This window comes from Photinus pyralis, unplaced genomic scaffold, assembly GCF_008802855.1.
Source record: "Photinus pyralis isolate 1611_PpyrPB1 unplaced genomic scaffold, Ppyr1.3 Ppyr1.4_LG6, whole genome shotgun sequence".
Classification (NCBI taxonomy): domain Eukaryota; kingdom Metazoa; phylum Arthropoda; class Insecta; order Coleoptera; family Lampyridae; genus Photinus; species Photinus pyralis.
In genome coordinates, this window is record NW_022170663.1 from 21,210,795 (window position 1) to 21,230,795 (window position 20,001).

The following is a 20,001-nucleotide window of genomic DNA, read 5'->3' on the forward strand; positions in this document are numbered from 1 at the left end:
CCCCGAATCAGCAAAATTCTTCAAGAATTGCATCAACCCTACTTCACATCCCATCAGTGAAGTCTGTTACGCGTTCAAGGCTTTCCTCAGCGGTTAATTTGACAATTTCTCAGTTCCATGATTGGAAGCTCCGCTGCCCGGACACTTCCCAAACAGCACCTAGAGACTCAACATTGAATCCATCAATCGGCCCTTGTCTCTGAATGAACCATGCTGTAGGGTAGGGTTCAATTTTCCGAGCTACTAACTCGGGCTATATATTCAATTAAATTTTGTATAATAAAGCACAACTAAAACTGCACGGGCGCCAAAGACAGGGTGCGAAGGGTCGAATATTCCGGGTCAATACGTCAGTACCATTTGTTAACTTAGAAATGTATCTAACTATTATAAAAGTGTATTACGGTCGCTTAGAAGATTCATAAAGAAGTTCATGAGAATATTCTACTGCATTTGATTAACCGAAAACAGAAGAGATATGAATGCAGCCATGAATTTTAAGTGCATAATTGACGTTTAGCCCGTATTTAAGCAGTTCCAAATGTGGAATTGGATAAAGACATCAATAACCAATTAAGTATGTCGACGCGGAAATTCTCTCAACACTGATAATTTCATAAGGAAATTTATAGCTGGGAACCTTTCACATATAGGAAATATTATTGCGATCGTAAATATGAAGACTGCTGCAGGTAGTTAATGGCAAACATACCAAATATATGTTGGCATTTTTGCACAATTATACGTGTAGGTGCGCATAAATTACCCAGAAAGCTATTAGTGTAACATCCGAGCTATCTCGGGAGAGAGATGCACTTTCTTGGTTAGCATTATGCATTCGGGTAGCATTTTACGTGCTTGTGCGGTGTACTCTACTTTTATCTCCACTCTTCACCTGCAATCCACCGATAGTGTTAACGTCGTTTGTATATGTCACTTTTCCTTTTGCATTCGGCGGCATTCACCCTGAGCGTTGACCTCCACTTAATAAAGTAAAGGACCTGCAATAAAGACGGGTTTCACTTTCATTTAATTAACGACACTAATATAGCACATCGACAGAATCTAATTGAAAATAGGTGCAGAATAGCGACGCAATCCGAGGTAAATCACGCGCATTTCAGTAAGTAAATCTTCCAAGTTAAGTATCTTTTTACTACCTTGCCAAAGATAGACAATAACGCAATTTGTATGTGATGCACCGAGAGGAATTGCAGCTGTTAATCTAGTTACTGCTTTACAGAATTAAAGAAACTACTTCACACTCGCCTAGAGGATTGAGACAGTTGTCGATTAAACCAACATCTGCGCTTTCCCAGAACCCTGAAACGTGATTTTAATAAATAATAACGCGCGAAAGGAAAAAGCGGGATCGGAAAAAATTCTTCATTCATGCGTCGCTGCCGCGGAAGCATCTCGTGCGGTTTTCAGATTTACAATTTCTCAAGGAAGAAATTAGACTGACTTATGCTCGAGGTGTACAACCGGACCATAAAGCAAATGAAACATTAGTAAGGGAAATAAGAGCATCGGAATCGATTTATTTCCATGTATGAGTAAAGAAACTGATAAATAATGGACTCGGCAGCGTAAATGGACGCTAAGTGTCGTACATATCGGATTTATTGATTTTAAAAGTCGTCTTATATTAGTTATTTCCACTGCAATAAATCGAACTAAATTAAAATTCATCGCGGATACAATTTTCAAAAGTCGAATCAATTTGTTATCATTAAAATTAATTTCTATCCTTCACATCTGGCATACTAATTGCTTCTTACGTATCGTTTCTTACTGAAGCTTTAATTGTTATTAGAGACAGTTTATGTTGTAACACCTTTATTGGTACGTAGAACTAGATCATCTGCAATTTGTTATACTGTTAAAGTTTTACAAATACGGAAGAATTATGCAGGTGTTAAAAACACTACGGATGAATTAACATTTTAGAAACGAGGAAGTGAACTAAATAATGTAACCATATGCCACATGATGTTCACTTTTGCTACTATGTAATAAATAAAACAGCCGATGGTAGTTACAATGATTACACTTAATACACCTTTTTGCCAGCTATTTACCAGATATGAAGTAACGCAGTTTTTTTGCTACTTCATACACGTAACGCTTCAGCGCTCAAATCTGTCAGACTTGTTCTTTAATTTTACATTTTCATTTGCATTATTTGTGCAAATGTTAATAGTCCGGAAAATACTGTTTCGTTGCTTTTTTCCCCACTTACTGAATAGTGATAATATAATAGAATTCACTTTGGGTTTCATTTGTAGAAAATACAATATGCCATTCCTATGTACTGTTAATGCAAACCAAAAAACGTACAAAATGGTCCAATGAGGGCAAGCAGGTCTGGCAAGTTTTTAAACATTTTCCTGCACTTAATCTCTATTTTTGGGAACAGAGGTTGTTCATTTACTTCCGTGGGATTAAATTTTCATTTTTTCTTTTGGGATTAAAAATAAGCTTTTGCAACAAAAAGGGTTGAACACCCCTTTCTTGATTTAACTGATCTAGGCTTCCTACTACCTCTCTTCTATTAAGAGGACCGTTCTCTGCATACGACTAGGGAAGCGCTTCGGCAGAAATTATAGGGACACGGTCAACTCACCAAGGGCGACTCGCCAATACGATCACTCGCCAACGCCGCGACATCTCGCCAATAGACAACTCGTCACTTCAGTAACTCGCCCATGCGACAAGTCGCCAACGAAGTAAAGGAAAACAACAGGATGGTTCATCTTCTAAATTGATTGATAGATAGATGAACGATTAATATTAATTACGACGCTGTAGATACACCTTACACGCAACAAAACTTTACCACAACAACGCTATTTAAAATTGAAATCTTATCACCCAAAATTTCCCAAACTAAATTAAAATAAATGTATGCATACTCCATCTATACAAAATAAAATAAAGCTATTTTAAACTGAAACGTATTCAACGGCTTCAACCGATGAAACTAAAAATGTCGCGAAATCAAAGAACTTGGAGCCGTCAGTGGTTACTGAAGAAAAGGGCATTTTTTCGAACAAAAATTATTGAATCAATTGCGAAAAATGATACCTACTGTTATGATAAGAGCAATATCTCCGCAAGAAAGAAACTGAAACTGAGTCACAAATCGTAGCGATAAATGGCTCTTATTATTTACGCATTTCAATTTACCGTTACGTTTCGCAGGAATTGATTCCGACCTCCATCGATCATCCAATCCAATTCAAATCCAAATGCAATTTTTTTACAATTAAAGCTAGTCTTAGGACTAACTATTAATTTTCTTCTCAATTCTTATAACTTATCTACTACAGTCTATCCATTGATGTCTTCTACGTTTTCTGAACCACTCGCGCACTGTCCTCTGCTATTAATCATAGCACACTACACCAGGTCACATCGTTTCCTCCTACACCTCTACTAGAGTTTATCCATTGACGTCTTCTAGATTTTCCTGAGCTGCTTCATTGTGCTCTGCCTTGATACACAGCACACTACACCAGATCACACGGTTTTCTCCCCTTCAGTCTATAACGGTTGGGTTTAAAAAGGATGAGGTAGAATAGGTTGCATATACCTACAGTTATAGGAGTTTAGAAATCAAAATTTTGGGGAATAATTGATATCTCGTTCACTTACACCTGTACTTTCCTAAGAGGAACGTATTTTCGGTACCAGTAATTAAAAGGCAAATATTAGGCCAGATTTTCCGCATTTCATTAGTACAGCTAATTAATTTAGAAACAATTAGTTGGATAATTATTATAATTAGCAACCACATTAGTGGGATTTAAAGCTCAGAGGGAAAAGAGGTCGACTATCAGGGTAAGAATTAATCAGATTTCTTAATTGTCGTAATTCTAAAATTTTAGCCTATTTATTATCAAATTAAATACCTAAGGAAGTCACCAGTCAAGTTATTGTTCAACTTCTTATCACCACACTGGATAGCAGCGTCGCGTAAATCAGCCCTTGTGGTTGTTGTTGTTGCTGACCCTGGGCTCATATCTGCATACCAATACCTGTTGATATCAAACTATATATAAAAGAAGCAAGAAGATTATCTCTACTCACCTGTGATCCATCCAGTCCGTTAATTATTCATCATTCGTTCATTACAACTATCTGTATTTTAGCATTAGGTCGTTTCTACAGTTAGGTACCTACATATTTATCAATTTTACTTACCGTAATTTTTGGGCGGTAAGGCGAAACGCTGCTTGCCAGTTGACAGTACGGAGAGCTGCTGTATTAATCGATTAAATACACACATACGATGGTAGCAAACAAAGCGCTTTGGTTGTACAACCCCTAATATTTCAATCACAAATCATCGTCCGGCCAACAGGGTAAGTTGTCAATATTTGTGTATGATTTCTTGCTGATTTTATTGCAACTGTAGAAGGCCTTGCATCATTTACAATTTACATATCCTCCGTTTATACCTTACTTACCTATGTCCATCTTAAAACCAATATTAAGTTTATTTATTACAATAATCCATCTTACATAGAGTTTATTTTATTTTGTTTCGAGTTATAATAAATATAATTTTCGTTTACTTAACATTAAACGTGGGTACTTCATTACTGTTGAGAATGAGTACAACAGGTAATTCGTGGCTACACATATAACCTCTGGTCCGCTGGAGGCATACTCGTATACCATTGGGGATAGGACCTGGCGCCCGGTTATCAACTATTATTGAACCTATTGAGCTGAGTTAGTAGGCATTGGCTTTATTACCGAACCACAATTACCTTTGTTGCCCTTTTGTTTAGTTTAGAAGGTAATAAGTCTTTGGACATGGAGTTGGTTGTCCAGCAGTGAAAGAGCCTCTGCGTTGACGTGGGGGTGAAGCCTAGCTTCATGCTTTTCAGCACTCCTTTTGACTTTCTTCCTTTACTACTGAAATGAAGATCGGAATTTCGGACCTTTATCCTCCATTGGTGGATCCAGTCAAGTATTGCATTGCTGATTGTTTGTAGCATCCTAGTGGATAGATCTTGGCCTTTCTGCGCTGCTAGTATATTGCAATAATAGTCTGCAAACGTACCCACTGTAGTTCCCTCTAGGTCTGATATATTGCTAGAACAGATGGAAGATAGGTTTAGTTCTGAAGAGCCCATCTGTGATATATGAAGTTGGTAACTTCACGAATTGCTTTGGGAGCATTTTGTTTAGTTTATATACCAAGCCTTCATAACAAAGTTTGTCGAAGGCTTGAGCGACGTCTAGGAAGACTGCAGAGCAAATTTGTTTATTGTTTAAATCACGTTCAGTTATTCTATGCACCCCATCTATTGTGGCGTGCTTTCGTCCCAGTCCAAATTGATAGTCTGGGATTAGGTGATTATTCACTCTCATTGTCATTAGCATCTTGAGCAGTATAGTTTTTAAAAGAGTTTTGAGACTATTGGCAATAGTGACATCGGCCTATAGGATTTAACATCATTGGGTTGTTTTCGTGACTTTGGTAGCATGATAACTTTCCAAGAAGCAGGGATGTGTTACAGTCTGAAAGTTGCGACACGAGACGAGATACCGGGCGGGACAAGACTTTCGAAGGTCTCGTCTCGTATCGTTACCTCAAGATGAGACCAAGTCAAAGTCTCGTTTCGGCCTGGTTCAGTCTCGTCTCGTCTCGTCTAGTCTCGTTTGGTCTCGCTTGGTCTCGCCATACTATCCAAAAATGCATGACAAATAAATAATAATGATCTTTCTTATCTATCTGCTAATAACGAAACATAATTTCTTCTGTTATGCGTATTTTAGGGATAGCTACTAGGTAGGAAAGTCTCACTGAATTCTTTGTTACTTAAAAACTTAAAGATAATCTGTCCAAGTTATTTTGTAAAATCTTACTTTTATGGTCTCAACTACGCGGTAAATACAGGGTGACAATTTGAAAACTTACCACCCCTCATATCTTAGTAAATAAACGAGATATTTAAAAAAATCAAAATCCGTTTCGGTAATTTGGAGGGGGAATCACAATGACATAGTTGGCGACGCACCCCTCCAACCCCCTGCGCCCCAGCCACCCAACTTTTAAATCTTAAATAGTGACCCCCCATGTGTGATACGTCGTTGGAAAGCTCTGAAAAAATGCTTTCCAACCATACCAAATAGCATTACATTTAGGTTAGTAATTATCGTGCAAATCAAAAAATAAACTAATATGATACATTTGAAATCTGTCGTATTTAAAACGCAACCGGCGAACATAGACGAACGGCTCGTCCATAAAGACCCAGTTTATGTACTTGATATATAAATAGCTATTATTGTTTCGCTAACACATACGCGTTTTATTAATAAATAGAAAACATCGCGTCGTACACGGTGGTAAACTTGGTCGATAAATTTCGCAATCCTGCAAATCCCGCGGGATTCCGCTCCATTTCCGTAAGGGATTAATCTCAAAAAAAGTAAATTGGTTTTCCGCGCCAAAAAATAGTATTTTTTTTTAGGTGCTCATTCCATTTCTCGATGAAAATATTCGTATAAAAACGTTGTGTTTCAAACAAATTCTAATTTTTTGTGATATAACTTGATAAAACGTTTTATCCTGAAAATTATAGTTGGTGTCTCCTATATGAATATTTGTTTTGAAAACAGCGAATCATGCAAGTTTGGTGAGCAGATGTAGGCCACCTTATTTACTCTGTAACATAGTACGTGAAATTTATAATTCTTGTTTGCATTTTCTTTTATAATTTTTGCATAGTAGGTGCATGACCGTTAGTGACCCCGATCTTGCTTTTATTAAAAAAAATGTATAGAATAGTTTTATTTTACAAAGTTCCATCCCTTAAATTATATTTTTATAATTTGAAGCATAGGTGAACCAGTTTGCCTCTTTCAATCGAATGCTTGTAAGTGGTATTTTTCTTCAGTCCCTGAGTGTCTTCCTTGCGTACAGCTTTATTGGTTGGTTTTTGATGAATAAATTTGTGTCTTGTGTAAATGATCAGCTTTGTGTCCAATCGAGCCCAAATTACGATCCAGAATATAAGACTTGGGGGAGTTGTGTAGAGTTAATCCATGCTGCTCAGTATCTCGCATAATAAAATTAAAATCTTTATTGAGATTTTTCGTAGTAGCGGATGTCAGACGTGCATTGGAAAATCACAAACAAAAAAATTTCATGTAAAAAATGGCATTACTTGACTCGGAAATTGAAGTACTCGACTCCAGGGGACCCGTACTTCAATATTTCCTCGTCACTTGTATGTAAATAACTATTGTCAGCACCTCTCATTGCCACGAGAGTAGCTCTAGGGACTTCATTGATTACAAGGAAGTCAAAAAGCTACTGAAACGGTCCAGGAATTACTTTATGTTGTCTCCCTTATAATCATGACTTTACTTAGTGTGCTAATTAGTTCCAGTTTCTGTGCTAATTTTAATTTCCTATAAAACCACTATCAGTGGCATTTTCTTAAATTGGAAGATCTTCCGTGCTACTGCTACTTTCGGGTAATTCAGAGCTTACGAATTAACGTAAAGATTTTCAAAAATTCGCACCCGCTGCAAGTGATTAAACGGAACTAGTAGTTCCCGAACTGACTAATGCTTAGGTGTACATTAAGAGCTATTCCGTAAATCACCTACAATTTCTAATTAAGTGGAAACAAACGGTAAAGGACGTAGGGAATCATTCAGATGTATAAAATTGTTAGTGCTAATATAAGTAATAAATCAAAGACAATTTAATTTATCACATGATTATTTATGTGCCTAGTGAAAGCCCTCTAGGATAGTTACCTACGTGCGTTAAGAGCGCGCGGCGCGGATCTCACAGGCCGAGTACGCCCGTTACTAGTGTGAGAAGCTTGAAACAAATTATTAAAATTACATTGTAAAGCGCGTTAGCACTAAAGTAACTCCGAGCTTTTCTAAATTATTAAACAAAATTATAACCTTGTCGCTGTTTAAACTTGGAATCTAACGTCCTGTATCAAGTTTAGATCAGCTGTATGTGCAGTTCATAACTTCTAGTACGCATCTCGTTTGATCTTAGGATGTATGTAAACGTAGTAATACAAAATCATGTGACATGTACTGCCTTAAATCTTCATAGAGATATCGAGCATTGCTAAACGTGGACGAGCATAACTCACCGCCACCGATAAGCTTCGTTTATATATTCAACTTTCTCACAGCACGAAGCAAACTACTGGAAAACGGATCTTATTTATTCCGCATCCTTTTTTTCTTAAACAATTCAGAAACTTGTGCGCCTTGAAACGTACGCGATGCGAAAAAGTTGTTTACTTTTACGAACGGCTATAGATCATTTTAAGCATTTAAGGCGTAGATGGAGAAATTATTCTTCCTAGGTCTAGATACAAATGGCTAATTAACAATAAACTGTTAAGTATTGAACGTATAGGGCTATTAAAGTAACGTGCAAGAAGCTGGATGAGCTTCATTACGCTGCACTGAACATTTGTTACAAAAGCAGGTCGTTTGCTCGTAAATCAATTTAATTGTTCAATATATAGGTACGTATTACAGAATGCTTAGTTAAAACCGTGCTGCTTCTGCACTGCCTCCTGTATTTCACACGAGAAACCGCTATATACTTTTAAATAATTTCATACAGGAAAAACCCAAACTGCCTCAATTTTCGTCAGGATCTGTTTTAGTTTGAGTATAGAGTAATAAATACAAAAATATTTAATGTTGTACAAGCAATAGGGAGCTGTATCATTACAAAATGTCTATGTTTAAAAAGTGTCAAGGTCTCAGGAACATTCCACCAAACACATATTACTCCAGTATTTGATTAACACTCATACGGTACAGACGTAATCGATTCGTGTAGCTGTAGGGTGTTCAAATTAATATACAGTGCGATTCATTTAGACTACTTTTAAATAACAAAAATGCTTCTGAAAGACGCCTAAGTTTACGCAACCGAAATAACACGCGCATGGATATTGTATTATCATTCTAGATTTTAATAAAAACGACAGTAAGTATACTTTTATTTCTCTTAAGTTTCTTATGGGATTCTCTTCCTCAAAAATTAAAACATTCAGTTTCATATCCTCCGTTAAAAGGGAGGCTTGTTTAAGGTGTCTTATGTATATAAATATCCACTATTACCGACACTATACCAATTGACAATATCAACTTTTTCTTCTGTCGAATACATCGCACACGAACGAAAATAACAATAACAAAGTCAAAGCAATAATATTCCAATTAATTAATATGACACTATGACAGCAAAATCTTCATTTGTTTTAAGAAGTTATTTTGGTTGCATAAAATTAGGCTCCCTTCAGAAGAGTTTTTGTCTTTAAAAGTAGACAGAGGAAATCCCTATGTCTACTCCTAAATTAATATCACTCGATATTACAGTGTACAGTTTAGTAAGGATAAATTATTGCTAACAATCGTGTATGTGTTTATGTATTTTGCATTTGGACAATTCAAGGCATTCGTATGTAATTTTAGAGTTTTGTGTTTCTTCACCACTCTCTCACAAGTTCCCTTTCAGTTTTTATCTTTATTTCTTTTGGATTACCTTGTCGACCTACCTGGATTTTACGTGGATGATTTAGCAGTTTTATTTGAACCCGCCATTTATGAAATTTGACAGCGGTTGACGTTATGAGACGTTTCTACATAACCAACTTGTGAAATTCGAACTACACGTGAATTTACTTCATTCTAGCAACATTACTACCGACCTCAAATTTATACCCGGTGATGTGTCTAATTGTTTCTGAATTGGAAATGCAGGTATAACGACACCTTAGAGGTTAACGATCTTTTAAATTGCGTCGATACATCTGATTTTACTTACACTACTTGTGTCGTGGCCGAAGGATATACTTACCGATACCAATCTTGTCTACGATTACTCCTGTAACTACGATATCCATTTCTGTTAGTTCGATTATATTGTATCTTTCATATTAGTTCTGTTATTTGTCACTTTTATGCTGGACTGTTAGGACAGTCGCAGTCGACCAAACTTTGCCTTCGCTAGTGTAAAGTCATTCGAATTATTGATCCTTTTTGAGTATTAATTGCAGTTTAGTATACGATTAGTCTCCGTGCCAGACGTTAGCATTGCTATTGCGCAATATATTATGTACAGCGCGATTCACTAACCTTTTTACCTGTTTGTTGTGTCATCTGTTACAGATTTACAGAACGCGCCCTTTTGAATTCAAACGGCCACTCAGAACCATAATTCAAAGGTAAATCTTTGTTTTTTTGTCGTTTCCTTGATTTACCGTTTGAGTACATATTGGTTTTCGATTCAATCGAATATTGTGATTACTACAATTGCTTGAGATTCACTTAACGATTATAGCTTCGTTATTTTGATATTAATACTTTAAAACATAATTTAAATTCAAATATTAACATAGCAGATCTACATATAATATTAATTTAATTAATATAATATTACAGCGGCTTATTTGTAATATTTTTGAGATCATTAATTAAATCACCATCGATTGTGACGCCCATTATTGTTTATGTTCTATTCCTAAGTCCTTTAGCGTAGCAAGACCAGACCAAGGATTTCTCCTCTCTCTTTTACGGAAAACTGAGTTGGCCGATCCGGATTATTATTATTACTTTACCCTTTCCCTTTGCTTGTGTATAAAAACCCAGATATTCACCCCGAACCAACCTCTACTTTGCTTGAGCTTTACGTGTGGTTATGTCAAGGTAATTTTGTTACATTTGCCCAAAGTGAACGTAACATGTTATGGTAAAGCTTCTCTATTAAGAAAATGAAGCAGAAATGAATAGCTACACTTCTAAATGCTACAATATATTAGAATTTCTTCATACACCAACATTTAATAAAGCAACATATTGATTTTATAATGTATATGGAGCGCCATCTATTGTAGAACTAAGGAACTCCTACATACATTTTTTTTAAATATGAAAAAACGGCACATTGTAACTTTTGAATCTATTGTTGGAATTTTAACCACGCCATTTTAGCGAACATTTTTAGTCGCTGCGATTTGCGGTTGTCGATGATCCACATTCATTTTCCTTTATCTTTGAAGCAATAGTTGAGAACACATGGAATTCTAATTGCCATCATCAATATTTTATTAATCTCTGGCAACTGCAATCATTAAATTGGGGGTTCCGGAAATATTGTTAGGACGGATTCACCTACAAACTCCGAGGATACAATTGCGATTTTTTTTCTTGTTCGTAAGTAAGCCATTTGCATTTAATTTAATCTTTTCTTTGTGCTTCGACTGATATTTGCCATATTACAATTTCCACGGACGATTGTTGCATTCATCTTATAATTAGCCCACTTATTTAAGAGGTATGTAGTGTATGTACATTTTAGTTTATCAAGAAAGAGAGGTTACCTTTGATTTTCTTTTAGGGTTTTAATTGTAGGGTTCAAGTGTTTTACATAAATATAACCCGTGTTCGTCATACAAATGTGGGTAACCTTGGATTATACTCACCATTGCGAACGCCAACACCTTTGATATATTTCCACCCCTAAAGATAACGAGCGGTCATTTTCTGGAATTGGGTCACCGCGAAAGGAACGGGATTTGATATTGGGATTCGATCCTCAATAAAGATACAACTTTTTTAACACTTTGGCGTATTAATTAATAACTATTTTCCAATAGAATTACGTTTGTTTCTAGATACTGGGTGAAAACGAAAAGGTTGACTTTTTTGGAAGCTATCATATCTTACTATCCGTATAAAATAGAAAAAGGTAAAAACGGCCTATTCCAGATATTTTTACGTAGAATCTAGTAGCGTAGTAAAAAAACCTCTGTTTCTGAAATTTGACAGAATTCCAGTATTTTTTAAATGCATCGTCCTAACGTCAATTTTGTTGCATTATTTTTTTGATTACGTTGATGTATTACAACCTCTGTATTTTTTTCATGGTAACCCATAAAAATAGTGCAAGAAATTGACCATGCCATTGGATTCTACGTAAAAATAGGTAGTTTTTTTCTATATTACATGGGTAGTAATAGTCACAGATCACAGAAAGTCAAACTTTTCATTTTCACCCTGTATCTCAGAATAAAGCGTAGCTAAGTCTCAAAAACATCTGAGATACAGGACAGTCTCAACCAAAATAGGACTCATGGTACACGTGGAGGATTGTTTTTTATTAATTCAAACCTCTATGGCATTCGTGGATGATGGAAATTATTTGGAAATTATCAAATTTTTGATATCGGGCACAATCCTCGAGAGGATCTGATTCATCCTGTTTATCAATGCATTCTAACTATCCAAGTTTAAGGCCTCTATTTAAAAACTGTATAATTTACAGGCTATCGCCTAAAATGGAATGCCCAAAATCCAGGATGCGATCTGCTGATTTGAAAACGCTTATTTGTCCTAATGAATTTGTGTTCAAGACCATCTCGTTTTGAATATATGTAACGACCAATGTAAGAAGAAGCTGCAATTCGGCCTTATTTTGTTGTAGTCTGGGAACGTCGAGAAAGAAACTTTGATGTTTTGCTTCCTGGCTGAGCTATTAATTTCAGCAGTTAAGAAACAAGGCGAATATCATTATTTAAATTTAAAAAGGATTACATCCTGTAGCAAAGTTTTTGGATTAGAGGAAAAGGGTACTTACTTCCATAAGAATAATTTGAAAACATTTCCTTTTGCAGTAATACCGGGGTCTTTATTTAGAAGAGTGAAGCCTGAAAACGTATCAGTCGAACCAACTTTTCTAAACCGTTTCGGACAATTTAGCGCACAAAAAGCTGTAATTACCATTAGATTCAATCCATAGCACTTATTATCAATCTGAGAAATGAACATATCACTTACGATGATAAATTAGGTGATCAGGATGCTTTAACGGCCTTGTAATGTTCCTTAATTTCATTATAATAATATATTATAAACATAATTATTTTCTCAGTTCTTGTAAAATTATTGCATAATGTTGCAATTTATCTTAAGCATCATATTGCGTATAGGTTAAGTGAAATTAAAATTATATTTTGCCGTATTTTGTTAATCGCACTGTTACATCTTTATATAGTTAATAACTTGGAAAAAATGTTGAAAATTTCTAATAGGATTTTTATCGGAATTAATCGATACTATTAGTCTCTGACATGTTGTAAATAGACGTGTTAAAATCGTTATTTATCAAGTCACCGAAAAATGTAAAATCGATGTATACAATTAATGAGATCCGTATCGTGCATTAAACTCCTTAATATTAAAGGATTAATCCTAACTCTGGTTTTTAAAGGAGACGAGCGACCGACTTCCTTTTTAAGAGCGGATTTGCTCTTCTGGTTCTTCATTTTGTAAATTTATCTCATCGTTTTTCTTTACCGTTGCAAGTGGAGGTGCTTTGAGAGATAAGATTGCATTTATTGATGGACACAATGTCAGGTAACATTACGTGTCTCTTGAGACAATACGTTATACTCCTTCAAGATACCGGTACTGCTACGCATTCCTTTCAATGAACATGTTTAGGCTTAATCTGCATACAATTCATTCGAGAAATAATTGTATTTGTATATTATTTTAATTAACTATTCGATCTTAGACAATTTATAACATACAAGGCTTTCTTGACTGTTAGGAACTGTATTGAAGGCTGTGCAATCTACCTTTTTGTTTACTTAAGAATAATTGCGAAGTCCATTGAACTTTTAAATGCACAAAAAGCAGGAGTATTTTCTTAAACCTTTGCGTGACTGAGAGATTTGACACATTTACATTTACAGTTTACATTTTACGGTAACCCACAGCAATCACTTGTGATGCTAAAACTACTTTCGATAGGAGACAAAGCCTTGGTGGTATCTTATAACACTACCATTAAGCTCATACATGACATTCTTTGTCCCTTTTATAACACAGCAAGAGACCACAGACAACCATTCCTCTAGCATCGTGGAAAATAAACGTATGGATGATACGTTGATTAAGTATAACTTCTATATTTTGTTGGTCATTGGTTGTCGTTAATAGCTTGGGAAAAGTCAGTTTGACGCACTTACTTGATTGAGGTAAGGAAACGAAGTCGATTGACTAATGATTAAAGATGTCCGCTTTAAACTATTAGCACAATTTTGTTAGTGTGTTAGACAACTAAAAGAGAAGTAGGGGCGCGTCCAGGAGAGATAGCTGTAGGGCATTCGGTTTTGGGCTACAACAGCGTCAAATGCGTGATTCAAAATATTAGTTTCTTCGGAAACTAAGCGTGAAGCCCTCAGCGAGTAAACCACGTTCATTCAATTCGCGAAAAGCGTTGTGGGAGCTCAGGTAAAAGAATCCGTAATTAAAATTAGCAGTCAACATCGTAGTAGTGTAAATAGTCGAGTTAAAAAAAAACCGTCCAAATATTCCATTAGGAAGTGTTGTACGAGAGGCATTTTAAAATAAATCTCCGAGAAAAACTGCATTAACGATAAGGCGTGCAGCAGTGGTCACCACATAAATATTACGAAAGAAATATTTAACGCTTCCGGAGATCCAGGTTTCATTCTATATTATCCACCTTTAGGCCACCATGCCTTCGAGAAAGACTGTATTGTTTTGTACCGTTGGGAAACCATCAATTACCGAAAACTCTCAAAATAACCATCGGTTCCCTCAAGAAATTGCGTAAAATTTTAATGGAAGTAGTCAGAAAAAAACGTATGCATAGAGCGAAATTGTATCGTATAAAATAATTTTGTTTGAACTCATTCTTATAAATGAGTTTTTTTAATTATAAGGTGTTTGTTGCTGCCATATTTCTCATGGTTATTGAGGCTTAATAGAGGTAAGTAAGGAAGAAAGGTGGCCACGATATAGGGATTATAGTCATTTTGCTCATCGTAACTGTAAAGCCTTTAAGTAAGCAAAATGTAAGATAAGCTGGAATTTGGATTGATTTCTGACTGGTCAATATAATCAATGATTTTGTTTTGCAATTTGTGTTTAAAGTCAATCGACTCGAACGAGAGTGCCAAGTTTTTTTCAAGATTAAAAGAGGGGTTCAATTTTCCGATAGTTGCACTAAAATTTATTGTTTTTCAGCTACCCGTGGATACAAATTGATCAAAATATCTAACATTACCGTAAAAAGTAACTCAACAAACGACGAACCCCCAAATCCCTTTTTAAATCATCTCAGCATTTGAAAATGGACATATGTGAAGGCTACAGAGATATTACCTCTTGAGTATTGTTGCAAACGTATATGAAACAATGTTAACGCATAAATAGACGGAGAAGTAAGCCACTTAAGGAAAGGGCGGTAAGAATAAGTATACAAGTGGTAACGTACCGGTACAAATGTTATTTGTAAACATCATCTATTATGTGTTGTAAAATTCCTCCGTTAGATGTCGCCTGACCTTTGAAATTAAATCCCCTTTCCATCTCCAATCTATCTTGTACTTCTCCTTGTCCCTATAAAAGTGCGATTGTTCACTTCGAGGGACATAGTTCCTGCACCACTTGCCGACCAGAAATCAGAACCATATTGCATACCCCAACATTATTATCCCAGACTAGAATCCCAGAATTCATTTTAATTTATTTCCGTAGGTAGGAACAATTGGTTCGTATTTGCGATAAAAACGTTGTCGGGTTGCGTAAGAACATTTTATTAATTTCAAGATAAACACGTATTATGGCCGATAAGGAAACAACCGGCGTGCAGTTTATTTACAAGCTGGCGTTAATCAAATTTAGTTCTGATTGCTGTTTGTTTAAGAAATCTTAAAGAAAGACCTTTTAAATACGAGAAAATAACAACCACTGTTTTTGGCAGTCAACCTGTTGAATGTTAAAATGGCGTTCGTCTTTTTGATAGTGAAGTTTCTTTAATAAAGAAAATTAGTTGATTTAATTGACGACGTCACACAGTGAGTTAATAAAATTGCGTGAAAAATTTAAAGCGTTTCAGCTGTATACGAAAAAATTAATACTTCAAATTGTGTGCCAATTAAGCCGTTCAGTGCGCCTTTTATTAAAAGGTTCTCTTGCCATTAATAGTAAAAATGTTCTAATAGAATCATCAAATTCAACAAATCCAGTTCGTGTTGTCAAAATTAAGTGTAATAGAAAAGAAATTTTTGCACCTCTTAGCGAGTGTTGGTTTAGTTCTTTGTGCGCAGTTAATGGCCAGATTATTGAATATTATTAATTAACTGTTTTAAAGGATTTTCTTTATCGATCACGCATGTGTAGTGTGTAAATCTGGCTCGGAAAGCCTCTTTTTCTTTCAGCTTTGTTGTTTCTGTGGTTATTGATAAATCTAATTTTTGTTGTACTACTTCACCTCCCTACTTACCTGAATCTATTTACCTGACCTGTCCTGCACATTACACGTATCCCCCATGAATGGTGTCTCGATTTCTTTGCGATTTTTGATAAGATTGGTTCCTTCAATGTCACCCTGTATATGATACTCATCGCTTCCTTCCCTTTTGGCGCGTGTTAGGATGCTCAGGTGTAACAGCCCCCTTCCTGGAGGTCATAAATCAGGCGCGTGATACGGGTTGGACATGAGACACTGTTGGTCCTTCCGTTTCCTCGACTATTGTGATACGTTCTTTGTTATCTAATTTGTTGGAAAATGCCACATCCGTTATTACACTATGCAGTTTGTAAATTTGAAAACTGTCGCAAAAAACTAGAGCAAAATAGTGCAGATAAGGTAATCAATACAACAACAAAAAACCGTTAGCACCAATTGGGCCCTAGTTTCAATAAACAAGTGCTTATTACGTATATCGTTTTCATTACATACTCTTATAGCTAATAAAATCGTATAAATAAAGTCGCCAAGCTCAAATTTGTATGACAGTTGCAGAAACTTGCAAATGTATCGTAAAATAAATTGCACTCGTAAAATCCGGTTATCGGGAGTACGAGTTACTATTATAGAAAAGTTTAAAATAAATTCTATGATCATTTTAAATCTTGCATTTAATGTGACATGCTACTTGGTGCAGTGGCTGTGAATGTCGGGCTGCATATGAATTGTGTCGATGGTGACTGTTCTTTTCGAGACGGATCTTTATATCAACGACTATTACAGTTTTGTTAGGACGTAAAGATTTTCATCTGACTGTCTGTGGAATTTCGTATTATAATAAATACTTAATTAGTGCCGGAACCCGTTAGTGCAGCCTACTGTGCACACCTTTAACTAGCCTCGTATTCGTACTTCTACATTTCTTCATTGTAATAATAATTATTGTAAGTTAGATAAAGGATATGATTGTGCGATGTTTGCTGAAGGCACCCTTCAAAACTCGTTTTCCAAGCTCTTAAAAACTAAATCTCAAAGATCTTGTTGCATTCGGGATTTGTAGTGGTTGAACTGATTCAAACTCTCTTTCAACATTTTCCCGTAATTCTTCCTCAGTTGTAGAACGATATTTAAAAATGTTATTTTTCAAAAAAACCCACAAAAAGAAATCTAATGGGTTTAAGCAGGTTGAACGTGCTGGCCATTTAGTGGTCCCTGCGCCACCATCTAAATATAATATATTTATTTCTACGTTAAAAGTGCCTAAATAATGTTAAAATGATTTTGTGGTAGCTTCAAAAATAAAGGAGTTATAGCAAATTGAAGGAATAGGCCATTTTTCAGTTTTTCGCTTTACATAAAAAACAAAAAATGACAGCTTATATCTGGTAACGGTATTGGAATAATCATGAAAAAAGAGGCCACGAGTACCTAAGTCGTTTTCATTTATCTGTGCTAATAAGAAAGTTAGGTACCCATTTATCCCATCAAAATTGGACCACACTGTAAATTAACAGTTAAAATTTTAGAAATGGAACTGCACAGTGTACACCTTATTTGTTTCGTTTTCTAAGGAAATACAATACAGCAGATGTCATAGTTTAAGTAGAGCAGTCAAGTTTCCTAACGGGTTTGAATCTATGATTTTATATTCAAAATGAATTAATTAATATTAACCAATTTATAGAAATCGGACAAACTTTTAATAGCTTCATTTCACAAAAATAAGTGGAACAATTAACACTGGTCAATAGCAACTGTATTAGCTGCTTTAGATATAGGCATCTACCGTATACAGACGAGGCTACTGTACATATCATATGGGAAAACCGGAAACAATTTTTACGCAAAATATATCGCACATTTCCCACATTTAATTTAATTATTACATAAATTTAGTGACAAAATTTTAAGAGGTTGGAGGATTCGAAAAATTAATTTATGGAGTTTCGTAAACATTGCAATAGGATCAGCCTAAAATTGTTGTGAATCGTATCTTTAGCAAATGATAGGCCAAAATGTACAACGGAGAAGAAACGAAAGCGAAGTTTCTGAATTGTTTTGCAACATTGGTGATGCAGTTATTGCGCTTTTCCAGTGTTGGAACATATGCGAAAGTTAAGTTACACAAATGTAGCGCATATATGATCGGATATTTTGCAGACAGAGATTCGCAATTGCTATGTTGTGTTGCGAAACATGTGCGCTGGGTATCGACTCGAAAGTGGAAGGGACACCTTTCGCATCTTCCATAGACCGCCTCTTGGTTATCGACCGCCTTTTTCGTATCCAACGACACTCGACAGCCTTATATACTTCAAACTTCTAGAAGTGTGAATATAACATCTTTTTCCCGAAAATTAGAAATGCGCAATGAATAAAATTCATTTCAAATGGATTACGCACCTCATTCGGAGATCAACGCTGTTCTAGTTATTTAGTATTGAACTGGATATTCTAAATGCAACTTGTCTTTTCAGTTAGTAGTGACATGGTGTTTTCCACAATAGTATCATAGGTATAATCTAGAAAACTGATTAAAATAAAATATTTCACATAACAGAAACACTTCCACATTTTACATTAATATCCTTATCTACAAAGAAGAAGCGTTTCTGGACTGAGCTCCCTGAAGTACTCATGTAACGTAAAAAGAACAGCAGATACAGTACCAAGCAGTACACCCAAGATGAGATGAAACAAATTCAAGCAGAAAAGTAGCTACGATTGTTGATGTGTTGGAGCCCTTGTTGCTGGCTTTGCAATCCATTTGTGATTCGAGAGTTCTCCCCTAGCGATACGTTAACTGAGTATTCACAATTCTGTTAATGATCGTTAATATGTAATCAATAATTGTATCAGTTTTCCATGGCGCCATAATAACATAGGGATTAGGGATAAATAAACAATAATTCTAACAAATCTCGCACGACGACGCAGTTGAAGTAATGCATACAATATTAAGAGGAATTTAAGTGCACCTTGCCATGATTAAATAAATCTCGAGAGGCTTGCAGATATGCACAATTACAACCATACATCAAGCTTTCCAGCTTAAGTTGACGTGTATGAAAATGTTTTGGTTATATTAACTACCACGACTCGGAATTTATAGTGTTAGAATTTGTCATTGCTACGTGTAAAACGTATATGTAAGTAGTTTTATTATTTAGTTATAAGGATTAAGTGGATAAATTATGGTCTCTATCCATAATGCGAATGTATCCGATTTATATTCAATATTTATCTACAAATTAGTTGTAGTTAATTAATGTTAATTAAGTTGCTATCTATAGGTTAGCTATTGGTATTAGTAAAAAGGACGGTGGTCGATTCGTATTAAATTCTTGTTATACGCATATAAATTAACTGCATATTTTAGTAATTACCATATAAAAGTTGATCCGAAGAGAAATTTAGTACAAGTGCGACAATATCTTGCATTTATATTTATAATCCAGTTCACGTTAGAGTTGCAACCGTATGTAACCTCCTGAAGAGCGTCATCAAAGTATAGTTATCATCGTGGGAAATGTTAAGAATCCATTTTTCGTGCACGTATCTGCTCTACATCTTGATCATCCACTCAATCGTCTCCTTATATTGCCTTTATCGTGTCGCCGCACTAACGTAATAAGGATAAAGAGAACACAAGTAATAAAACAATTTAATTGTCCCCGCTGTAAGATTTAATCACAAAACTA